Source organism: Ictalurus furcatus, chromosome 11 (assembly GCF_023375685.1).
Source record: "Ictalurus furcatus strain D&B chromosome 11, Billie_1.0, whole genome shotgun sequence".
Lineage (NCBI taxonomy): Eukaryota > Metazoa > Chordata > Actinopteri > Siluriformes > Ictaluridae > Ictalurus > Ictalurus furcatus.
In genome coordinates, this window is record NC_071265.1 from 20711415 (window position 1) to 20719535 (window position 8121).

Genomic DNA, 8121 nt, shown 5'->3' on the forward strand with positions numbered 1-8121 from the left:
TTAACGGCTCAGTTGTATGAATTAGATAAATTTAAGTTGCTCTGGATAAGGGTGTCTGCCAAATGCCATAAAAAATGTTTTTAAATTAAAAGAGCCAGACGTATCAGATGTCCTGCTGCATTCTGGTCCATCTGCACAGAGACAGGGGTGAATGTTAGTAGGCAGACATATAGCAGTGTTAGCAGGCCCTCCTTCACACCCTTGCTGACTTCCTGTAGAGTATATGTCAACTTGGATAATTTATCAGAATAGAAGGTTTGTGGACCCTCTAATACAGTGGATGTCAGTGAATGGAGACCTTTCAACTGTCCACACACTTAAACACTGAAGCAGCTGCAGGGCTTTAACTTAACTTAACTTATTTCAAAGGTTAACTAGCTTGTGTTGGCCATCTAGAATTGTTTTCTGATTAATACAATTCAAATGGCATTTTTTCATTGTAGTTCAAACTGATCACGTTGCACATTTTTGTGCAGGGCACCTGGGAATCCTGGAATTGTACAGCCACACTACCCATTACATCACCCCAAAAATCTTATCAGCAATTTTTTGTAATTATTTATTTATTTATTTATTTATTTTTACAATCACTAGGACACATTTCTCAATACTTAGGTCACTTTTTCAAAACTCTTCACATAGCTCTCCTAACTTTCAATTAAATTCTGTTTTATTTGTATAGCGTTTTACAGGTTTTTTTTTTCTTTTCCTACAAGCATCGGTCAACACTGAAGCCACTTTTTCAAAACTCTTCATTACCACCATGCATCTTGGCTAAACAGTTAATCTCACCCCCAAAACTCACTCAAATCACCAAAACACTTCATACAGGTCTCAAAATAAGCTTGTTCGGCCATAATACTGGCAACACTTCTCACAAAGCATACACTGTCACTCATAGCACACTGACCTAAAAACATTAACAACAGGGAGTATTACATAAATTATGAACTTTTATCTTTAAAGTTTGAATGCTTTTTCAATATTTCATTATCGCATAAGAATAACACCTTTTCATTTTACTGACTGTGCTAAAGTATATCTAACAAGAATGAAATCATTAATGCAGCAATTTGCTTCAATATCCTTTATTATTTCGATATATGTGCATATAGTAATTTACTTGTGAAAAAGAAAAAAGTTGAAACAAAAAACTAATTCCTGAAATTTCAGGGTGCAATAATAATAAAAAAAAAAACATCAACAACATGTATAGTATAATCACTCATACTGTACAGTACTGTGAGGGTTCTAGTTCTCCCTCTCTCCTGCATTTGGCCACAAGTTCTCATAAATATCACATCTTAAGTCTTCTCTGGTGATGCATCTTGGAAAGTATCTTCTGGAATGTCTAATCCAACCCTGGCAGTGTTCAGGAGAAGTGTCTCGAATTCGTGGTGGAATGCCACATTATCCCACACAACAACAAAGGTAGGGGAGTTTCTTGCCCCTCTCTCTTCCTCTGGCACAAGTCAATTATGTAGGTTGTCCAGAAAAGAAATGAGCCTCTCTGTATTGTAGGGGCCAATGAGTGGTTTGTGTAACAGCAAACCATCCCTGGACAGTGCTGCACACATTGTGATTTTAGCTCCGCTCTGGCCCGGGGCATCCATGGTTGCTCTCTGTCCAATCGCATTTCTTCCCCTGCGGCATGTTTTTGCCAGGTTGAATCTAGCTTCATCCACAAAGATGAATGCATGTGCAGTTTGCCTGGCTTCCATCTCCATTACTCTCTAAAATACAGTAAATCCACAGATTTACAGTACTTTATATTATGCATAGCTGTGTATGTACCCTGTTTGGTTACTGAACAGACATCTTACCTGGACATATTGATACCGGAGTTCTTTCACACGTTCTTTCACACTCTCAAAGGGTACAGTGTACGACTTCTTCATGCTTATTTTATGTTTCTCTAGGACTCTGGTAATTGTCTTTGTGCTGACCATATTCACATTCCCAAAAGTGATATTGTCTGCCAGCACTCTGTCCCAAATTTCCCACAATTTTATTTCATTGTTGCCAATTACCATGTCAACAATGGCAATTTCTTGTATAATATTCTGCCGCTCTCTCCTGTGGGAGGCAACCTTTGGATTGTTATGTCCGAGGATGTATGTTTATTTATAACGGTGTGTTTGTGTTGTTGTTTGTGTATATTGTGGTGTTTTGGATGTGTGTTTTGTTCTCTGCCCTCTTTCCCTCCATCGTAATGCAGGTACTCTCACCAGCTGTATCTAATTAGTCGATGTTGAAGGTGATTGGATGGTGTGCGGGAGGAGCAGAGACATAAGCCGCATCGGATCTGTGAGGAAGAGGGAGAGACTTCTTAGGACAAGGATGTTCCTCCTGGTCCCCAGAATCCAGAGTTGATTTATAATGTTGAGTTGTTTTGTTTCTGAGTAAGTGAGCTCAGGAGTTTGTGCTGTAGCAGAAGTGTTTGCTCAGTATTTTTTACTCCTTTCTTGTTTGGGGAATGTAGGGGGAGGGTGCCATTTTTGTTGATTCTCCTGACTTTTCTCCTGTTCATGGTTTTTGTCATTTATTTTCTTTCATTTGTATGATTTTATTTTAGGTCATTTAGAGAGGTTTTTGGGTTAGTTAGTTATGTCTGTTTGTTATTTTGGCCTTGCCCTCCCCTGAAGCTATTGCCCCCTATTTTCTTTTCCATGAATATTCTTTGGTATTATTTTTCTCTGTGATAATTGTGATTAACAACTTTTACAACTATAAAATTAAGTTATTAAAATTAATGTTTCTTTACTTTGTTACTGGGTCCCCAACCCTAGACATATAGCTACATAATAGGATCCTAATGAAAATCACAAAACAATCAATGTATTTCAAAATGTCAGTATATGTAAAAATGTGAACATACTGTATTGTACTGTAATATGAAGTTCAAGTTATCAAGTTATCATTGAAGGATGCACATCTCCACCGGAAAATGTTTACAATTGATGCAACTGTTGAACGCTGCAGATTTGGTTGCACCCATAAACCGACCTCTCTCAAAGAGAGACCATGGTTTATAACATGGCCAATAATTGTGGCACTTATGTCATCAGAGACTACTGCTCTTGGTCTTCCTCTCCTTTGTCCCCCACACATTTTCCCTCTCTCTGCCACTCTTCTTTCCCCACCAACCTGTTCCCTTTCAAAGGGAACTCCACGTTGCATTAGCTGAACGCTGTGGGAAGCACCCTCGCGCATTACCAGTATCCGAAGCTTGTGTAACATCATGCCTATTTATAGGCCTGCTGTGATCAGGTGACGTGGCAATTAAGTGTGTCGCATGATATATAAACGACATCTGTGAACCACACCATTTGCCTTATTATCTTCAGCGAGACTGCATGTCGGTCGTTTGTGTAACGCTCAGGAAGAGTTCAGGAAGTGTGTTACGCCTTCCTCCCGTTTCATCATGGGGAGGAATGCACACTTTCTGTGTGACGTGTCTAGAGGTGGAGCATGCCACGGCAGCCCTCATGAGGTCTTACTGTGCGCATTTTGAACACCTTACAATTAGGCAGCTCCGCTCGCAACTTGCTCTCTTCTCTGAAGCCGAAGCGAGTTGGGTTTCAGATCCTCGCGGATGTGGGCCAGCCGCTGACGAGGCAGCTAGCCATCTGAAGTCCGGGCGATCTCGTATGGATCTGGAAGAGGAGGCGGAGATGAGCGCTGCTCTATCTCTTGCTCTGTCTTCCGGGTCTGGCTATCCGTTGGATTTTGGAGTTCGCTTCGTGACTCGTCCTTCTGTTATGGAAAGCCAAAATAAATAAATAAATAAAAATAAAAAACCCAAACACACAAACAAAAATAAAAAATAATAATTCCTCTCTGACTCCGAGGAGCCAGAAGGATGTGCTAAAAATTGAGAGCACTATTTAAAGAGCTGCTTGAAGTGATTACTAAGGCTGGATGAGCTTTTTTCTCCCCAGTGAATATAAATCCCTCTCAGAATCTCATAGCACTTTAATAAGTTTTTATACACAGCTCCATTGAATTATGAAATGTGATTGGTCAGATTAATTTTCTATAACATAACAGCCCAGACAGTAGTGACAGCTGTAATTCAGATTATGATAATAATAATAATAATAATAATAATACATATAACACACTTTTATTATTTCTATGGTAACAACTCATTCACATGGACTTGTATGGAGTTCATCTTATATTCATTATATACAGTATATACAAATATATATATATACTGATCTGAGTACTTGAGGGCTGATTTGGGTATTTCATAAACTTCTGATGACAGAACTGCTTGGGTGTTTCACGCACAACAGTCTCTAAAGTTTACATAGCATGGTGCAAAAAACACTGAGCGTGTGACAGTTCTGTGGGTGGAAACACCTTGTTGATAAGAGAGGTCAGAAGAAAATGGCCAGATTGGTTCAAGCTGCCAGAAAGGATATAGTAATTCATATAATCACTCTTTACAACTGTGGTGAGCAGAAAAGCTTCTCAGCATGCACAAAACATCTAACCTTGAGGTGGGCGGGCTCCAACAGCAGAAGACCACATTGGGTTCCACTCCTGTCAGTCAAGAACAGGAAACTGAGGCTATCATTGACACAGGCTCACTGAAACTGGATGATTGAAGATTAGGGAAAAAAATAATCTGGACTTTTTCCAGTCTTCACCTGTCCAGTTTTGGTCTATGATATGCTCAGATTCATGTTCTTGGCTAAGAGGAGTGGAACCCAATGTGGTCTTCTGTTGCAGAGTTTGTAAGGAACTTACTTGATTTATTATAGCCTACCTGTCAGCTCAGACCAGTCTTGTCATTCCATTCTGATCTCTCTCATCAAGAAGGTGTTTCATCATGCAGACCCTCCGCTCACAGGATGTTTTTTGTTTTTCAAATGATTCTGTGTAAACTCTAGAGACTGTTGTGTGTAAAAATCCCAGGAGATCAGCAGTTTCTGAAATACTCGAATCAGCCCATCTGGCACCAATAATCATGCCATGGTTAAGGTCAGTGAGATCACATTTGTTTCCCCATTCTGATCTTTGATGTGAACATTAACTGAAGCTCTTGACCTGTATCTGCGTGATTTTTAATTTTATTTTTGCATTGCGCTGCTGCCACATGATTGGCTGATTAGAAAACTGCATGAATGTGCAGGTGTACAGGTGTTCCTAATAAAGTGGACGGTGAGTGTATATACACACACATTTTTTTTTTATCTCACGTGGTGCAACCGTTGTTCATAATCTCGAACATAGTGGCCATTTACATTCAAACTAGGCTACGATAGAACTTATGTTCAACTTACGTTCAGCTACTGCTAAAGAACCTCAGATGTGGCAAGTTGCCTTGGCAACAACAAGGATAATTGATCTTATGTTTGAGCAGGTCAACAGATGGAGTGATGATACATAATAATGACTTCAGTTGTTAAACACTAGTATAAAATATCAGTATTTGGTGGTTTACTGATTAAGTTGTTATAATGAGTAGAGAAACATCTTGAAGGTTATAACACATTATAATGACCTGGTTGACTAAAAACTTTCATCATCTTCTTTCCTCAGGAGCCACTTAGGCACATGGTGGCTAAAGCTGAGGGATATGAAATGTTTCAGCGGGAGAAACTTTATGCTGTGCTCAGCCAGTGCATTTACAAACACCACAGGACTTAGGTCAGAGGTAAGCTTATTGAGGTACAACCTTTGCAAAACTTTCTAAAAGAATTTACTACTTCTTCTCAGTGATCTCTAGTTTTATTTCTGGAACAGTATTACACATTTGTGGTAAATATACAACCACATAGTTATCACAGTTTTCTATACATCACAGTATCAGCTTAAATTTTCACATTCATATTAATATTTAATCATTCAGTTATGGAAACTGTTAGGATCAATCTCAGGCTTTGGAGGTTTTTCAAAAGAATGTCAAAGTGCCATTCTATGTTATTATCACTTCTAATAAATTATGTGGTCCTTTCAAATATCTTGTAGCATCTTGAATTATTGAATTGACATTATCTATACATGTAAAACATAGAATATATCAGTATACCATAATGTCAGCTGCATCTATATACAAATTCCCATTTCCTTATTTTAGTTGCTGAAGGTGTAATGTACTGTAACGTGTTTAGGGAATATAAATAAGACACTGACTACTTCTTTATGTTTTCGGAACTATTTAGTGACAATTTTCAGTGAATCCATTTCCATCAGTGCTAACTCAAGTTTATCCGTAATTTTAATAAAACATTATGCACCTTTCATCTCATTATCTTCAAAACAACCACAGATGATTGTACATGCTCTCTTAGGAAAACTATGATTCTTAAAATACATTTTTTCATGTTTTATACAGAAAGTGAACAGTGCATAGAAGATTCCGTGTTGGAAAATAATGAGTAGCATCCACTGCTGCTAATGTCTGATGTAGCTAGCATACAGCTGTCAGGTGTCAGATGTCCTGTCCTTTCAAAGTGTCTTTGTGCTGACATCTAGTGTTTGATGACAACATTGCACACAACAGACCTGAAAACTGCTTGTGAATTTAAAAGCAGATTTATTTCTTTTACATCTAGACTGGCTGGAAACTAGAGCTGTCACACACCACAGTGAATAACAATACAATCCTCAAATTAGTCATGCACAAATAGGTCATACTATCTCTCTCTCTCTCTCTCTCTCTCTCACACACACACACACACACACACACTCTTTCTTTTACCCATAGTTCCTTTGAGTGTTGGCATACATGAAAACACCAAGCAATAAAATTGCTAACATTGTTTTAATGAAGTAGTGAGAAGTTGAATTGATATTTGAGTAGAGTAGTTAAAGTACTCCCTGGAATGCAGGAAAAGATCAAATATCATGTTTAACGGTCAGGTACATCAGGTACATTGTTCACATTACCGCAAAACTCACCCACACATACAAGAAGTAGTGAAAGATGGAGAAGGCCACATTATATACGTCCATGTTCTAAGCACAAGTTTTAGTTCCTGCTAATTTGGCTAAGCTGAAATATGATGCATTATCCTATTCACTCTTATTCACAATCTTTCCTGCCATCTGCATGTCCAAATGTGTGATGGGTTTACTCATGTATTGCAATGGTAACAATACAATTTAGAGAGCGAGAGAGAGAAAGAAAAAGCATTTTGATGGAAGTAGCTATTAGAAGATGGGTAAATTGTGGCCATGAAGTTATGCACATAGTCACAAAAATACGCACTCAAGCGATGATTGATTGGTATTAATGAGCCCAGAGTGTACCAAGACAACATTCCCCACACCATTACACCACCTCCACCAGCCTGGAGTGTTGACAGTCCAGGCTGGTCGGGTCCATGGATTCATACTACTGGCGTCAAATTCTGACCCTACCATCTGTGTGCCTCAACAGAAATTGAGATTCATCAGACTAGGCCTAATTTTCTGGTCTTCAACTGTCTAGTGTTGGTGAGCCTGTGCCCACTGCAGCCTCAGCTTTCTGTTCTTGGCTGACAGAAGTGGAATCTGACATGGTCTTCTGCTGTTGTAGCCCATCCACCTCAGGGTTCAACATGCTGTACATAGATGGTTTTAAATGGTAAATGGCGCACTTATATAGCGCTTTTATCCAAAGCGCTTTACACTGTGTCTCATTCACCCATTCACACACACACTCACACACCAATGGTAGCAGAGCTGCCACGCAAGGTGCTAACTTGCCATCGGGAGCAATTTGGGGGTCAGTGTCTTTCCCAAGGACACTTCAGCATGTGGAGTCATGTGCGCCAGGAATCGAACTGCCAACCCTACGATTAGTGGACAACCCGCTCTACCACCTGAGCCACAACTGCCCAGTTTTCTGCTCACCACAATTGTACAGAGAAGTTATCTGAGTTACTACAGCCATTCTGTCAGCTTGAACCAGTCTGGCCAATCTCTGTTGACCTCTCTCGTCAACAAGGTGTTTCCATCCGCAGAAATACTCAAACCAGGGTGTCTGGAAACAACAGTCATGCCACGGGCAAAATCACTGAGCTCACATTATTTGAATTGAACATTACCAGAAGCTGCAGGCCCATATCTGCATGATTTTATGCATTGCACCGCTGCCACACGACTGGCTAGTTAGATAATTGC